Source organism: Acromyrmex echinatior, chromosome 3, assembly GCF_024713525.1.
Source record: "Acromyrmex echinatior isolate Ae372 chromosome 3, ASM2471352v2, whole genome shotgun sequence".
NCBI lineage: Eukaryota > Metazoa > Arthropoda > Insecta > Hymenoptera > Formicidae > Acromyrmex > Acromyrmex echinatior.
The window spans coordinates 23,818,107-23,837,109 of NC_141854.1; the positions used below are offsets into that span (position 1 = coordinate 23,818,107).

At 33.4% G+C, this 19,003-nt stretch overlaps 1 protein-coding gene and 1 long non-coding RNA gene across 4 annotated transcripts in view; one reads left to right on the forward strand and one right to left on the reverse strand.

Moving 5' to 3' along the window:
• LOC105143367 (hypothetical protein) overlaps window positions 1–19,003 on the forward strand; it is a 161,265-nt gene that overhangs the window by 97,295 nt on the left and 44,967 nt on the right. The gene's annotated exons all lie outside the window — the stretch shown is intronic.
• On the reverse strand, window positions 108–16,119 carry LOC147910374 (uncharacterized). The gene is made up of 2 exons (XR_015544596.1): window positions 12,916–16,119; window positions 108–8,511 (listed from the first exon to the last, which is right to left on the reverse strand). It is a non-coding gene; the product is annotated as an uncharacterized LOC147910374 (long non-coding RNA).

Sequence of the window (19,003 nt, forward strand, 5' to 3'; positions counted from 1 at the left end):
ATCTCCAGCGGAACACTAAATAACCGTAACTTACTTATTGTCAGTCCTTCGTCATCGACGAGACAATGGCTGCCTTCAGCGGATAAAGCTTTGTAACTCTCTCTCTCTCTCTCTCTCTCTCTCTCTCTCTCTCTCTCTCTCTCTCTCTCTCTCTCTCTCTCTCTCTCTCTGTGTGTGTGTGTGTGTGTGTATGTGTGTGTTATAAGATTTTTAAATAAAATTCCTATTCTTAGTTTCTTATAGACCTAAATGCATAAACCAATCATATTAAAGAAGCTTACAACAATTGCAAAACTGCTTTTTTTACTGAATGCAGCCATTGTCTCGCCAAATGACGAAGGACTGACGATAGTAAGTTACGGTTATTTAGTGTTCCGCTGGAGATCAACAATCGTTCTGTTGGAAATTGAGTTTACCATTGTCCAAATTGTTACGTTCTTGTAGCGCTTTTTCTAGAAAAAGATGATCGGATTTGACCTCTTCGCCGGAGATGTCTTTTCAGAATTGAAGAAAAATTAATATATTAAAAAAAAATTATCAAAATTTAGAGTGTTTAAAAATTTTTTTCAATTTTTTTGTTATCGAAGAGCCAGAGATTTGTTTAAAAAATCGGAATCTCTCCAGCCGAAAATTGGAAAGATCACATTTGTGCAAGTAACGTCACGCGTCTCTCTCTCTCTCTCTCTCTCTTTCTCTTTCTCTTTCTCTCGTAATTCGCAGGATTGCACATTGAGAAAAATATTTGGTATGAATAATCATTTATTTTATTGATATATGACTTACGAAAACTTTCTTATGATTATATTTCTAATCAAATTAGAATAAAATTTTTTAATAAAAAAGTAAAAAAGTTTTTCACGTATCAATAAAATAAATAGTTATTCATACGAAACATTTCTTTCAGTTCACCTCGAATATTGTCTACGCTAAATCGTTCTCTGAATTGGCTAGAGGTGATCGCTCCAATTCCCGCGGTGTACGCTTGGCCGCCGTACAACATACACGGGCGCCCACGTGCACCGCCTCTTTCTTCTTTCTTTTTTTTTTCGTTTTTCTTTCTCGTCCACTTCCCTTACGTCAGAATTCGTTCTATCCGCTCTGTACGTCGCGCGTGTAATGCCGACAGGAAACTATGGCGACGCGCAAAGTCCCCTCTCTCTCTCTTTCTCTCTCTTCTCTTTCCGGATGTGCTCGATGCTTTCCTTCCAGCGGATATCGTGTCATCGATATTAGAGACCCTATGACAGAATCTGGTCATGAGGCAATTTTGTCAAAATAAGAATGAGAAAGAAGGGTATAATATAAGATTTCTTTTTACAATACATATATGTTATCTCATTCTAACTTATACTATCTTACTCATTCTAACTTATTAAAGTTGACAGAAACGATGGGCTAATCAAAAATTTGTCATTTCGTGAAATTAACAAATCTTATAACAAATCTCTGTTATAAGATACTCTCGATTCGATATCGACTGCGAGCGACGCGTGGCGTCACGACGGCGATACAACATCCGACGACGCATCCGAGGAGCACGTTTTTCGCACCACTTCGTTCCGGCGCACCACGGCAGATGGCGTCACGTGCCGGTGTCCCGCGATGCACTCTAGATGTAATATAACGGATATTTAAATGTAATAAAATGCATTTATAGATAATTTATAGATAATTTATAGTTATAAATAGAGTCAATATTAAAATGGTCTTAGTTGAAATTATTAAAGAAGTACTTGTAAAACTTAGCGAATTAAGTCTCGTGTATATAATATATATATACAAAAACAATATTAGTTAGATTTTTATTTATTTTCTACATTACTAGAATTGAACAATTGTATAAGTAAGCAATTAAGTTGTAAATTTTTTAATTTTGTGTTACGTGAATTATGATAATATTCGACAACGAAGTTAGTGAATAAGTTTGAAAGTGCGACATCTACCAAGACTGCAGCGGCTGTGAACTACTGTTGTATTGTTCTGTATACTCGATAGCTGTATATTTAAAAGTGAACCAATATAATAAATTGATTTTTCATTCATTCGCGATCCACGTCACATAATTTGGATCTTGCCAAAAATAATTATCGAGATCGAAAACTATATTATGCATGCGATAATCAATATCGATTTTTCAATATCGAGATAAAATATTTATTAATAATGTTATTTTCTAAGAACTTTTAAGTATTAAAGTTTTTTAGTTAATACATAAAAATAAAAAGAAAGAGATAAAGGCAGATAAATAAAAACAGAAAGAAGTAATCATTTAAATACTCCTGCCAAGATATCTTGATAATAAAATGTTAAGTGAACTAATGCAAGAAATACAGATAACTTAAACCAAACATTTAAATATTATAAAATTTTTTTAGATTTTCATAAAATTTCTATATATTATTTATAAAGAGAGTTCCCATAAACATTTTCTAGTCTTTATTTTTTTTACCTAGATATTTTATTCTTTATTAAGAATAAGGATAAAAAATAATAATAAGAGGAATGAATACAGAATTATACATTCATGAGTTACGAAGCAAAGATTAAACAATTAAAAATATATATTTCAACAAGATATTTTTACATATATTATTCTATATTTTAGTAAAATTTTTATTATACAATATAATTGTGATAAACTATATGTATGTATTGTATTTTATTTCTTGTATATAGATAGTTTGTTATGATTCCACAAATTTCAGTTTGCGTTTTAATTTTATTTTTATTTTACATCATAAAAAGAAAAATCAGTAAAAATTATCTTATTCTTATTTTATTTGTTTTTTTGTTGTTTATATGATTTCATTTGAGACCAAATACTATTATATTTTTCCCGTTTATTACAAAAAATCTAACAGATCTTTTATTACCTTCACTTAATAACGAAAACAGTACAACGGTAAATGATAACGATTTTTCGCGTTACATCGCGTTGCCTCGAAAAATAAATATTAACTCCGTCAACAAGTTTCGGTAAACATGGATGGACGCGCATATCGTCATTATATCCCGCATGAAAATCGATCATCCGGATTTAATCCCTCATTCAATTATCTCTCTCTTATTTACAGATCTAATTCTGCGAGGTTTGACGAACACTTTTGTGAAGTTTCTACCTTATTCTCGCAATTTCGGGGTAATCGATCAAAGTTTTCGATTTTTTTCTGTCTTTCTTTATCTTTCGCAAAAAATTCTAAAGTTCGACACATTTTAAAAAAAAGTTTGAACGATTAAAAAGTACAGGAATACGAAAATATTTTCTTCATAAAATTAATAATAACTTTTTTGTTTTTTAATCAGAATTATTTTTTGCTAATAATATCTTATTTTTATTAATTTATTTTATTAATTTTGCTAATAAATTGTTAATAATAATTATTAATGAAATTGTTAGGATATTATCTAGAATTTCCAAGAAAATCCCATAATTTTATTTGACCATCTCAATTCTTTTCCAACCAATTGATTACTGAGAGATGAGAAGCCTTGGATTAATTACCTATTCGCGTTTTTTAAGATTTTGACATGGAATTTACATTAACAAAAATAAAATAAAAAGCCAATATGTGGATCTATCTTCGGTGGAATGCAGGAGACTGCATTTAAATTATCGTTATAGTAACTATTATACTAGTCGCGTAAGATTTCAACGGTCCGCCTGTTCCAGTTATTTGCCATTTACAAGTTACTTGGCTGCGCGCGACTATCATGCGTTCCGCGCGAGCTGTTTCTCTTATATTCATTTTATTTCCGCCGCGGAAATCGCGTTCGTTAATGCGCGTATCTCCCGTTCACTTCTGCCGTGCAGCGACATTGTGGCATTACGTGAACGTTACGTACAATAAATTGCCAGCAAGATGCCCTGTTGATCGTGGGAACGGGATAAATTCGCGACAGTAGCGTAGCGTTATTACTTGCCATGCGAATTAGCATTGTAAAATGTATGAAAGATTAGAAACGTCTTAAGAAACCCCCAAGCTGAAAGTTGCTTGCCGTAGAACAAAAAAGCACATGCGCAATTAACGCAAGGTGCGGGTACTTTGAAAACGAGAGGAACGTGAATTTATTGAGAAGCACGTCATTGATTCGAATGAAAATAATTTTCTCTTGATAATTATAATATTTCACGTCCACTGAGAATGTACGGAATTGTCGTGACATTCAAGGTATATACTATGTTATTTCTTAAGAGACGTCGTTTACATTTTTTATTTTAATTTGCTATCCGCCAATATGTGTGTATAGAAGATGTAGAAGAGAGGATAGAAAGATGCTTATACTCGAGTATCTAAACGAACTTTTTGATAGGGATGCGAAAAAAAAAAATAATCAAGTGTTCAACCACAGTTAAATGAAAAGAAAATGCATATTTCAAAATTATCCTTAAAATGTTATTGGAAATAACATATCTCGATTAAATATATTTAACTCTACATTACTCGCGTGATCTTTTTTTATTATAATTACTCGCGTGGGGTTTTTTCTAACGTTTTATATATATATATATATTTCAATTTTTATTGTTCTCTTATTTAATGATTTACAATTAAATAAAAATTGATAATATTCCATATATTTCATAGATAACGATAAATGCAAAAATTTTTTAAACTGTTATTTTTATTGTTACAATTTTTGAAACAATTTGCGCTAAATATAGGAATGTATATAAATAATCAAGAGTTATATGTATAATAATCAATATAGTATTCATATGTTTAGCAAATTTATAAGACCGATGTATATATTTTGGACACTTCATGCGAATACTGAAGGGTTAATTTTTAGAGGACTGGAGCCTCCTTTAAGGAGACTTTGAACCGTTTCAGTTAATGTTTTGGGATTTGTTTTCGGGTTTGCAGCTCTTAATTAGCTAAAAATATTGTAATTGCCTGCATATGTATCGGAGAGTAGAATGCACACCATGAATATTGACGCACATTTCTCGACAACCGTACCATGCACGAGACATTATGTAAAGAAGTTTATTTTATCGCGTGGACATAATTTACTGCACACAAAAAAATGTTTTTACATATGTTATTTGTAAAATTTTTACTCTACAATGTGATAATTGTTAAATAATTGTTTTAACAATATTATTTAATATTATTTAGTAAAAAAACAAAAAATAAGGGATGTCATTTTTTTCCGAACCGGAGGACTCTTTAGAAACTCGACAGTGGCGCCACCTTTTTCGCCACTTAACCCCAAGACGTTAACAAAAAAAAAAGTTAGTTAATTCTAGCCCTATAATAAAAAAGTCGATAAACATACCGATCCTCAGAAGGTTAAGAATTGCAATAGTATTATTTATATTAAAAAAATTATTAAAAAAAATCACTTTTTCTCTAAAATGATACTAAAATTAATTAAACATTAATTGAACCAATTAAAAATTCTAGAATCTTTACTTTGGATTCTCGGTTTAAATTATTGCCAGCAGTATCGAGTATTTACACATTAATAGCGTTTTTCATTAGCAGAACTGGTGCACACTGAATGCACTTTAAAGCAGTGCACTTAAAGCGTTGTATAAAAATCGACATAAAGATATATGTTTAATAAAAATACAAATCTTCAATACATTTTACTATGCTATTTGATAAAATATACATTGGACATTTGATCAATTGAGATATCTCTCACTTTTACATTCAGATTAAATTAGTGTGCAACGGTTTTAACGTGCATTGAGTGCGCACCAGTTCCCCACCAATAAAAAAACGCTAAAAATGTAACAATTGAAAAACGGCGAATATGGAGCGTTTTAACATTTGCTAAATATTCGTGAAATCGAGACCTACGGCGATTAGCGTTACTCATCTCTCTGTATTCGGTTTCACCTGTAGTTTCCATACTGGATAAGCATGAATGTACATCCTGCGCTGTAATATACTATATTAAAGATCTGGTCGGCGGTGCGTACATATGCCAAAGTAAATAGGGAGAGTCGCACACGAGTGTGCGAATAAAGCTGCAGGACACGTAACGCGAATGCAATCCTCGATTGACCCGCCGACCATTGTATTTCCGAGCAAATATTGCGCGCAAGACGCATTCCATTAATTAATATTGGAACGCATTCTTGCCTGCGTTCCCTCGTTTCACCCACCTGCGCAAATATTCATAATTCCTCCGTCTCTTTCCCTCCCTGCTCCTCCACTCTTAGACCGGGTTCACACCTTGACGGAAAAACGGAAAGCGAAAAAGTGGAAGCCAATCAGAACTCGCGGAAAGACAGAGGCAGACGAGCGAAATGTACCTATTACTACTGCGGGTTCCGATTGGCTTCCGCTTTTCCACTTTCCGCTTTTCCGTCAAGGTGTGAATCCGGCCTTACTTCTTCTCTCTTTCGAATTGCGAATCGTGTGTGTTTTAACAACGGTTTCGCTTACAAACTTAATAGCGATTCTAAAGTCAGATATACGCTAATGAAGCTGAAAACTCGTGTAATGTGCATTTTTGAGATTTTATATGCATTGACGAAAAAAATAAAGGGAACCTTGGCTATTATGCATAAAAGGATTGAAAAGAGAATAATAAAATAAATGAGTTCGTGCTATTAAGTGTACACTGAAAATATATTTTCTTTACAATTTATAGAGCTCGTATTTTATAAAATGAACAATTAAAATAAATATTTCCAATTATTTGTTTCTTAATTATTGTGATTTATTACGGTTTTATAATAATTACTGTTACATTAATAGTAAACATTGTGTATCACAGTTGTATATCGCAATTAATCCGATGGATTTTATCTCGCAATACGAAATCTTCATGCAAGCTGTGTAAAAACTTTTTATGTTCGGCAAAATTAGTTAAGAGACATCCTGAACAAAATGGATCGATGTAATCTTTTCAATCTTTACTTTAGACAACGCAATGATTTTAATTATCACAGAAAGAACTCTGATTTGTATCTCTGATTTGTATTTTTGTGAAAAATTGTGAATATCAATAGCAATAAAATTGATATAAAAGCATTTTTAATTATGTCAAGTAATTTATTCGTTTTGTCCATTTAATCATTCAATCAGAGCTGTTTATTCTGAATGCACTAAAGTCGAGTTTAGCTACAATAAAAATAGGTTGTTAACTAATTCAAGAAACTTCTGAAAATAAAGTGAGCGTTCTACTTAATCTAAAGCTAACGAGATCGCGCAAGGTCGATAAAATAATGAAGTATAATATCTTCCTAGTCGTTATTTATATCTGTTGAAAGTTATTTTAGATCTTGATTCTTTTACTTATTATAAATATCCAATATTAAAATAAACTATGTGAATCCTTACATAAGGAAAAGAATTTTTGGCATAATGATGCTTCTAAGTATATCGATTGCATTGAAGTTATGATCAAAATTTCTTCTTAAAAAATAGGTGATATTAAATCATTTTTAATGTACATTATACGTATAAAATTAACAGTCAAAAATTTTAATACACAAAATACACAAAATACACAAAATGTAGCTGCTGGAGCTTCGATATGCCGTAAAAGGATTATATCGAAAATGTTCAAGAACTTTGCAATTTATCTTCTTTTATATTTTCTTCACGACAGTATCTGTATAATCAGTCACGTAACTGACTTTTAATCTTTTCTTTTCGCAAAGAAATACGATAGGCCTTCGATATTTTCTTCCCCTCTTATATTTTAGACACCTTCGATATTCATTATTTTCCGCTTCATTTCTTGTGATAGCATTAATAATGACGCACACCAATGAGAGAAGAATTTAAGAATATAATCGACGTAATTTACTGGCGCAAACAGCAGATGACAAATTCAACATTCTTTCTTCATCTTTTACCTTACCTTTTACATTCTTTCTTTCCTTCTTGCTTTTTTCCAAGTTGATCCAAGTTGAGAACATGTGCGATGTCTGCGCTGGCTCTTCGATATTAAACCGTTACGACCGACCAGACATTCGCTGTGCCATTAGTCTTCACTGGGGGTAGACTTTCCATTGAACACCGTCAACGCTTGCAGCTCTTTTGCCCCTTCGGCTCTTCAGACATTTTCTCCACTTGGATATTTTGTCGTTTTCGCCATTTGACTCGCAATACAACTTGCGTTACATGTCGCATTCCCTCCTTTCTCGCGACTGAGTTTACGGGGAATATAGAAATGATGGAAAAGTCCAAGGACCACGATCGTCCCATTGGAGACGGCGGAGTGGAATTAATTCCGATCACGAAGACGACAGTACTTGCGGAATGTACCCGAGAGCGTGTAGGGATTCCAGACTCCTTCACATGACGGAAATGTCGACTTGGGTTGGACAAATTCCCGTTTTTGCGTAAATATTTATAAAGGCTACCCCACGCGCGACGAACCTGTGTTTTTTTTTCTGCAGTTAATATTGCATATTGGCGTGTTGAGCGTGTAAATATTTTCCATGCATATTGTATGCACAACGGTATCGGCATCAAGAGTACTCGTTTCCTTCGCACCAGCTTCTTTGTTTCACACAATTTAACTGCGAGTTGTTTCCAAGGTCTATCGGAATCAGAAAGACTTATTTGGCGTTTCCTTAAATTTATCGTAAATTTAATTTTTCGCGTTGCTTGAAACCTCCCAACATTTTTTCACTTAAAATCAGGCAGATATATATTCCGGCGTTGAAAGGAAAGAAAGCAAAGACTGCAAACAACGCGAACAGATCTTTTAATTATTCCCTGTTGTACGTAATGATAAGAGTATGCAAAACGAATATGTATAGATGATTGCATTTACATAAATTTTTTTTCAAATTCAACATCTTTAATCATGAAAATATATATTTTTTACCTTGAACGTAAAACACGTAAAAAAATGAAAGATTAAGCCGATTACGATGAATTCTTTTCAACATTTTTCCATTTTTTTTTCTATTTTAAAACATTTTGTATTTTTTGTTTAGTTTGTTGTCTTGCATATCTCACCTGTTTGGCATATACGGCATTTTTAGCGGGATTTATGCCAAAGCATACAAAGTGCGCAGATTGAATTCAGTGCACTAAATGCATAAACGCATTACATGAAATATGTACCTTATGTCATAACACTTGTAATACATATGGGAAGATTGTAATTATTATTTATTACTTCATATACATATTTATCATTCTTATTCCTTAATAAAATTTTATAAACGTATAAGTTATCGTGTCATTTTACGTCTTATTTATATGTATTATTTGTAAATTTTTCATGAGCCGTACATATCCTTCCTCCCCCTATGAGCCATATATTCCACCCCTATGGGATATACGGCAAAAATACAAGGGTTTAAAAAAGTTCATTTTTTAATACGCGCGAAATATAAATAATTCGGATTTCTAATATTTTTTCTAATAATAGTAGATAGTACAAAGTTTATACGTACATATCGAAGTTACTCTACTCTTTTTCTAGTGAAAATAAAAGATTCCTGAATTTTTCTCTATATCCGATCCCGGTGTACATTTAATAAACTTACTTTCTTAATATGCATTTTGAAGAGATAACGTATCTACATTCCTCGCACTTATCGCCGTCCAAATGAGATTGGTACGCTGGGATGAATATTAATTGTAAGCCTTATTGCCAAGCACAGCAACGTGAATGCAATCATTGCCTCCTCTAGATAAATTAATAAAGCCGTCGTTCGTTTTTTATTTATTAGTTCACTGGTCCATCTTTTTACGCGCGCGAACGTTGATTATTATCCAATAAGCACTTAGTAATTCTTTGACTGCGTTCAATAAAGAAAAAGCTTAGCAATTGTTGTAAAATTCTTTGATGCATGTGATCGATCTTGTTCTTAATTCTGGATCTAAATATAATCCAGTTATATTAAAGAATCGTACAACAGTTGCAAAATTGCTTTTTTTTTTTTTTTTTGACTGAACGCAGCGTTTAATATAAAGGACAAATATGGTGGATCTTTGCACTACTCCGATACATTTCGAGCTCCACTGCAAATGCAGTTTGCACGCCGTTGCTCCGCGCTGAAGAGTGATTAACGCGTATCGCTGACGCCATCGGATTAACTTGTAACGGCAGTTTGCCGTTTTCGTCTCGTCCGAGCTCGGAATCGCGTAGAGCGATCCCAACGGAAACGTCGATATTCCACGAGCCTCTCATTTGTCATTCGCCAAAGCGGATCTCGCGGGCGCGCGCGTCGTGCATTTTGCTCGATTAACCAAGTAATTTGGCGCGTTTAACGGTTTCGCTTTTCCATCAATCACCGTATGATGGATCGGCGCCGCCCGTATTTGCGAGTGATAACACGTCTCACGCGATTACGCTCACTTTGGTAGCGGGGTTTGCGCGGTAACGAGGTCTGCTATGGAAAAAAACATTCTTTCGTGAAATTTTCTGTCGCCACTATATCGGAACGTTTCCGGGATTAATCTCTCCGAAATATTCATCGACGATATAATCGTCCGATACTGTTGACTTTCATATGACAGAGAACAGACCGCAATCATGTGGGTTATTTACAGAAGGGCCAATATGTATTCGCACAATGGGAAAGATAGACAGAAAGAGAGAGAGAAGTTTAATTGAAAAGCAGTATTTTGTTATTCTGAATTTTTCTGCAATAATTTATTCTTAATATTAAATATAAATTTTATGACGTGCGCGCGTATGTGTGTGTGTGTGTGTGTGTGTGTGTGTATAGCTTATGAATTAAAATAGTTGCGATAGAAAAAATTGTCAATTTATAATTTATAAACGTATCTCGTTGATTCAACAATCTTTCTATAATTTTAGATTATAATTAAACATTTATATGTCGAATATTCACAGTTCATATATTTACATTTATTATGTTACAATGTAGTATTTCCTGAGAGAACGATTAAATGAGATCGTTTTAAATTTAACAATCAAATCTTTATCCAATACGGATTTATAAAGCTTTTGTGTTATGCCAATTTTATATATTATGTTAATGACGCTCGTGGTTGTTTGTAATATATGGTTTGTATATGGAAAGAACGATTTTGCTGAAATATCTAAAAATTTAAATAGATACAGACCCAAAAATAATTTTGTTGGATCATCAAAATAATTATATTGGAAATTCAAACATGATGAGAACAATACTTCAATAAGTTTTGGTATTTTAGCATTCTGTTCAAGCAGTTTACATAATTATTTTGATAAACAAAATTTATTTTGAGATTAATATTTAAATAAATTTTTAGACGCTTCAGAATGCAAAATCGTTCCTTCCGTGTCCTAAAAATAATGATAAAACGTGTTTATTGCAGCAATTTTGCTTTCCGATTGTACATGCCCGATTGAACTTTATTATTCTTTAAAAGAGGAGGAGTCTTATCGAATCTTCTTTCGATTAAGCGACATGATAAGGCAGCAACATTTAAGTTTTGTATAGTTTTGCTTCAATAGTGCCTAGCCTTGCTGCATATTAAAGCATAAGAGAATCGATTCTGTATCTTGAAACGAGGTGAAAATTACAAAAGTGAGTGAATTTACTAGAATAGACTAATTTCATTGGTCAACATCTAGCCAATTTGCTCACTTTTGTAATTTTCACCTTGTTTGAAGATATAGAATCGACCCCAAGGTGCATTCCGGACACGACGGCCTTTCGCGAGGAAGTTACACCCAACCTCCTCTTCGTATTCTATCAGTGTCACGTGTCACCGTGTGATTTATGGATCAGTCAACGTGTCAACGTTATCATAAATCAAAGAAACCCTTTCTTTACATGCGATCGGACCGGACGACGCCGTTATTCGGCCATTGAAAACCCGCTCTGGCATTGTCGATTGGCGACGAATCGGAGAGATAAAATATCTTTACGGTATGTTTTAAGTGTATGTATGAATATGCGCACGTTAATCTTACGACAATTAATCCGCTTCGCTGGGTATTGTTAATTTTAGGTTTAGAATGAAACGCTCGAATACAGTTCCGATAGAAACCAGCATAAATTATTGATATTGAGAAAACTTCTGGAGAAGCTTGGAGTACACACGGAACACCGAAGTATCTATTGTATGATGGACTTTTTTTTGTGAAATTGTACATAAATGTGACTTTTGTCTACTATGTATAATGACATTAATGACCGACTAAATTTAAGTTTTCGTGAAATATTTTTTATATTTACATTAAAGTATTTACATTATGTAATACATCATGTATATACATATGTACACACATATATATATAATAATAATAATATTGCAGTCCACTTGACGTTACAAACGCTTCGAAAGCATTTGACTGACCAATCAGAAGAAAAAATATCACTAGGTTTGATCAATCAAAAAAATGTTTGGAAACATTTGTAGCATCAAGTGGATCGTAGCCATTATCACGTTTAGATATTTGTTTCGTTATATATTCATGAAAACATATTTTTACGGAATTTAAATTTTATTTATTTTCCATTAAAAATAAGAAATGCCGTTTGATAACGGATTATTTTCGCGTGTTCTTTTTCGTCAACGGAATTAGAAATTATTTTCGATCGAACTTCCGAAGGATTATAATATTGCGGCGAGTGAACAGGTGCGTTCTTATGGCGTATCACGCACGCGAGAAAACGCTACAGTTACTCTATAATTCTAAGAAATCATTAATTTTATTATTCTTTGACAGAAATAATATATTTTCTAGAAATATATATCTTATTACCTATTTATTAAATGCATGATTTTATGCATTACGTACAGAGAGAACGTCAAAAGCGATGAAGGTTGAAAAACACGAAGTAGGATGAAAAATTTATTATACGTACTCCGAAAATCGATGACGCAAAAAACCTTTTCGACGTTCCACGCCGTAAATTATGGACGTAAAAAGAAATCGTGGCTTTGCGGCACAAATAAACGAGATCATTTTCACGTGATTCGGGATATCGAAATCTGAGCTCCCCGAAAATTACACCAGTTTCAATACCTGATATATCGACCAGCATCCAGCACCAGAAACCATGACAACCTCTCTCACGTTGTACGTTGTACTATACACGCGGCATACACGGGTGTCGATATGTCGAGGTGCAAGGGTTTAATGGATACTAATCGATGTCGTGTTAGGACCCCTACCGGGATGCCATTACGATGGACAGCGTATTATATTTTTATGGCTATGAGCGCGAACTGTGAGAGGGAAGCTTTTCGTGTGCGTGTAGAACATTAATTCCTCGCTTCCCTCGTATGCCTCGTATCAATGATGTTGCGTTGAACGATTCAGATGCATATATGTATATGTATATATATATATATATATATATATATATTACATGTATATAATATAATATATATTTATACAGACACGAAAAATTGATGCGTACGTGTATATGTGACAAAAAGATTTACATAATTTTGCATGAGACTAAAATTTATCGATCGCGGCTGCCATTGCTGTTAACGTACATCCTGTCGGTCGAACGCTCGTCAACCGAAGTACACATTGCCGACACGGTGCGTGGCGTATGATCGACATTTTTGAGATTGCTATCGTTACGACATCCTTTCGTTCCCTTCCCCCCCTCCCCTCTCTTTCTCTCTTTCTCTTTTAATGCAAGCCGCATCCCCTCTTCCGTCCCGTCAAATTTCGCCGTTGTTTGACGTATCCTATAAGACGCTCATGACGGGCTTTACCTTTTACCCTCTCGACGTACGTCGTTATTTAAACGTCTCGGCGAAGACGAAAAGTGGCAGGACTCAGGATAAAGAATTGAGGAAACCGAGAAATGATATTACTATTCGCTCCCTTCTCTCTCTCTCTCTCTCTCTCTTTCTAACATTAATGACCTTGTTTAGCTGTTTTGCATCTTGGAAAAATATTATTTATTCAAATATAATAGAAAAAGATACAAAGTATCCTTCAGTAAATTTAATTAAAATATTAATGAAACCTATAGATGAATATTTGATCGTGAATATGATTTTTTTATTTTTAACAAATTTTTTTTCAAATACTACATATCGCTGTTTTTGGAATTACCTTCTATTATTGTATCAGAATTGTTCTCAAAGATCGTCTTCGCTCTTAAAGATATTTCGAAAAACGTGTGAACACGTGTTACATTCGCGGGAAATCTTCGCGGTCCTCGTCGGCACTTCACTGTCTGGGGAAAAAAAAATTATATTCATCTTTCGGAGACAAATCCTAGCAGTTCGACGTCCCGGAAGCAATCTCGTTTGACAGCTTACTGTCGTCACCGCGCCACAATTCGATATGCACTGTACACATACATACACGTACACCCGCGTTACGTGAGCATATCAGACCTCGCAGAAATTGAATCAGCAACGGTTGGAGGAATCCGTAAACGGAACCGTGAACGCGAATCAACGGCGTGTTCGACGCTCTTCTCATCGATGCATGATGCCCCATTGCTAAAGATAATATCGTTTTATTCGACAAATTGACAGCTCAAAGAAGCGTCCATCTATCCACCCTTAAGCGGTGTCTGCAATGAGATTTTAAGGCATAAAATTTAAGCCTTAAACCGTACGAAATTGACCAACCATGATCGATTGTTCTCCTCGACTCGACTGTGATTGGTCAATTTTTTACGGTTTAAGGTTTAAAGCTTAAATTTTACGCTTTAAAATCTCATTGCAGACGTCGCTTTATGTAGGCTATCTTCAAGATTTAAAGGCAGACATACATTTACAGATGAATAAATCACATTTCCAATAAATTCCCATGAAAAGCGCATTAATAATAAATAAATCATGTGAATACCATTTAAAATATATTAAAACGAATCAATGTTTTAATTACAAATTTTTTGTTTTAGATTGAATTCGAATATTTAATTAAAAATCAGGCACTACACTGTTAGAGATGTTCTTAAATTTCATTAAATTTTAAGTTACACAATTTGAACTTAATTCATGACATTACATTATAAATTTAATGTATTTTTCACGAAAATTTATGAAATTTAATAAAATTTTCACTTAAATCATTCATTACTTTTAATTTCGTTCATAAGTTTTCACGAGTTCCACGTACACGTAAAGGAAGCTCGTGGTTACATTTCTAACAGTGTAGTATTAGAATTAAAAATATTCTAGTAAACGTCATTCTAATAAATGTCATTCAATGATATTCTAATAAAATGTCAGATATCAAAGTATATGGAAAATCTATTTGTCAAATATTACAATTTATGAAGATCAAAGCTTTTGATTAAACATTCCTTATCTCTTTCTACTTAACATAATAGCATTTAATATTAGCTCCTTTCTCGGAATCTATTAATATTGACGTGATTATTCTACTTCTTTAACAATCTAGTATCAAACGAATCTTAATATTTGAACACCCGGTATGTGAATGGCTTCGCTTGTGCACACTACATCGAATTGAAGGGAGAGTAATGTAAAGTGCATCGCGCGCTCAGAAACAGGGAGGAAAAATGATCGAAGGAGCCGAAAGGCGATTTAAAGCCACTCTCGTGGCTCTCACATATATTTACACGCACATACATCTTTTTCCATATCGATATATAATCGCGGTGCCTCGCCGTTACCGGATCCCGTCGATTTCTTAAGGAGCCACTTCGATGGCGAAATGGAAATGCCCGGATAAATCTAACGATGATGATGATCGGATGAAATATGACGGCGATTTGTTGGGGATTGAGAAAAACAGTGATCATTTAACGGAGTGAGTGTCTTTAGTCTTGTGATCCTTTCGGCCCGGCAAACTCGTATATTTCGCACCATACTCGGTATGTCAATAAAGCGAGAAAGGTTTGCATTAGCCGATCGAACAGATTTTCTCGACAGATGTTTTCTCGTGCGAATAAAGGTGAGAAAACGCAGTATCTGATGCATATTCAAATATATTTGCAAAAATTTTTTGGCAAATAACAGATTCACGAGCTTCATTAAATATATATTAGGTGTTGGAATTAATTCGTAGCGTTTTTAATGAAAGAATGTTATTTATTTCACATGAGCATTAAAAAATACATTAATGAAAGTACTTCCCATCACTTGTAAAACGCTACGAATTAATTCCAACACCTAATATATTTTTATAAATTTATTTATAATTTTAAAATAAAATGCAAGGCACGTATTAAAATTTTCGCGTGGCGTCGATTTTGATTGTGTGTCTGTAAAATCGCAAAATTATATAGAATTTTCTCTTTAAAAGCAATGGAATTAATTTTCATTAAAACGTATATTTAATTTGGAATAAATGTATTGCGTCGAACGATCTTGTTATTGAATTTGCTATAGTTAGTATCAATATTTTTTATTATTTTAACAAGATAGACTGTAACATTATTTGATTATTGCGAAACGGCGCACCTGATACACGACGACGTGATGTTGTAATTCAAAGAAGGTGATTTTGAACGCCGAAACGTGGCTATTTTACTATCATTCTCAAACTAAGAGTCTAGAGAAAAGAAATGAGAAAGTTTTGACCATTCTTAGCCATTTGATGGCGTTATTACAGTAACATTTTACATCGATGAAAGGGAGGCGCTGTATGTCGATGGTGGATGGTTCTTTTTCCATCCAATTTGTTGATGAGTTTTAGTCGTATATTAGTCGATAATCCAATTCGTCAGTAATGTCTGTTAATGCATTGGTCGGATTATTATTAAAATGTTTAGTGTTAGCGCCGATTTGAAACAACGCGGCTTTTATTCAGCCTTGAAACAACGTTGCGATCCATTTAATATTATTAAAAATTTTGTGTGCGAAATGAATGCGTTATATTTACTGCAATATGGTGTCTTAATTAAGAGTACAATAGACAAAATATTCGATATATATATATATGTGTGTGTATATATATCTATATATATCTATATATAAATCATATAATATACCTAATGTTATGTATACATAAATCAGAAACAGCATTGTCAGAATTTAATAGCTATATACAGTATCGAGTTTTTAAAAGCGCAATCACGCTGAACATGTTCTATGAAAATGTACGAGTCGTAACGAGTGCAACTTAGTACTTCAGTCATTTATTACTTTTTTGCGATGCAGACAAAGATCTCGCGGCGCTTAAAGCCTTTATTATAGCCAAATTACGTGGCACTTAGCTTTAAACGTCATTAAACGTTGAGAGAACTCTACTTTATTTTACCGTTCCTCTTCAAGAAGACTTGGGACGAGAGGCATCACAGGAGAGAATATGAATAGAAAACAATAAGAGAGCATAATTGTTTCAACATTTCATCCTTTCTTAAATATCTGAAATTATAATGGACGTTAACATAAAACGACCTTTCACTATCATATTATTTTTATAAAGAAAGTATGCATTACTTTATACTTACACGCTGAAAATACAAATAAACCGAGTTCAGTTTCAAAATTTAAAGTACTCAGAGAGTTGCTTAGAGATACTTCATACCTTTCGTATAATCCAGATAGACCAGATACACTGAAAGAGTTTTTCTTCATATTATTCGTGTTTACTTTTTCATTACAACAACAGCTTTAAATTCATATTACTCGGAATTAGTATTATGTGATTACTTGTATTTTCAGCGTTAAGAACCCTTCGCGTTAAGACCTAAGCTTCTGAATTTTGTTCGTTAAAATAAAGTCAGAGGTAAATAAAGAGTAAAATCATAGAGGATGGAATGGGTATTATTCAGAAGTTAATATCCCTCATTCTTCCACAACGCTTGCTTAACTTATTCGATTCAACCAGCCGCCCTCTTATTTCGCAAGTCTCCTGTTGAATTATCTCCTCGTAAATCAATCGCATCCGACACCATCGCTCATGTTAGTCTGCCGTTATTACTATCACACGCGTCCATACGTCGAGCGTGCGCCGAAATTACTGGCCCTGAATGAAGAGAACGCGGAAAGAATATAAATGGGACTGCGCGAGAAAGAAGAAGAAGACGAAGGAGAAGAGACGAAAGTGGAAGGAGGAAAGGAAGGAAGAAGAGGACAGGAACCCATTCTTAATTAACTAAAATACGCCGCAGGAATACTTCCCTGTCATTTTCTTTTTGTAAACTTTCATTAGAGTCCCGCTTGAGTTCGTTGCAGGTGTTACTCGGGTAATTTCCGGCGTTTCGCGTCGTTTGCGAGTGTCTTTAACCGCTTCTCTCTCCCTCCCTTTCTCTTTCTCTTTCTTCCTCTTTTCATCGTGAAAAAATTAATGAATTTGCGTATGTACGGTACATGCCTTGTTGTATGTTTTCAGGTAAAATTGTTAGAAAAATTACGAAGAAGTATACATTTCCTTTTCCTTTTTGTTTGTTTCTGTCACGCAGGTTCATTTTTCTTCCACGGAATTTCCGTCTCGAAAAAGACATAGGGAGAATTAAAGTGAGCTAAAGTACTCGCAGTATGAGTATGGCGCTCAAATCAGAAGTTATTTTCTTCTTACGTTTATGTGAAATATCGCATTACAGTTCTATCCACTTTCATTAGCAAGTCTGTGGGAAAGATAAATGTGCATGTTTAAAGATATAAATATTTATTTGTACACCCGCTATTTTAACTTTAAGCGGTAGCTGATAAAACACATTAGTTTATAGTTTTTCAATAAATCTCCCTAACGGAAAATAATTAGAATAAATTGCGTCGTGGTTGGCAAAATTTCACATTTTTTAAAATAAAATTCAGTAGTGGAAATCAGTATTTTTCAGAAAAATCGGCAAAAAGTGGTTCTTTTTTTTAAAAGCAATAAAATAAACAGAACATTTTGTTATCGATATTCTAATTTAGCATTAGTATCATTATTGTAATTTAGCATCAGTTGAGAAAAACGTTTTCCAATTTAAGCTTTATTCAGAATTTTATAATGAATTAAGAATCGATATAATAAATGTATTATTTTTTGGTCACAAGATATTGATAAATTAGATGACCAACCAGATTTATGTAGATACAAAATTTTAATTATATCGTTATTATTATGTTTTGCTCATAAAACTAAAAATTAATACGAAATTTAATAACATTTATATATTTTCTTTAAAGTTCTTGTTTAAAAAATGTGTTTCACATATGGTAATTTGAATTAAAAA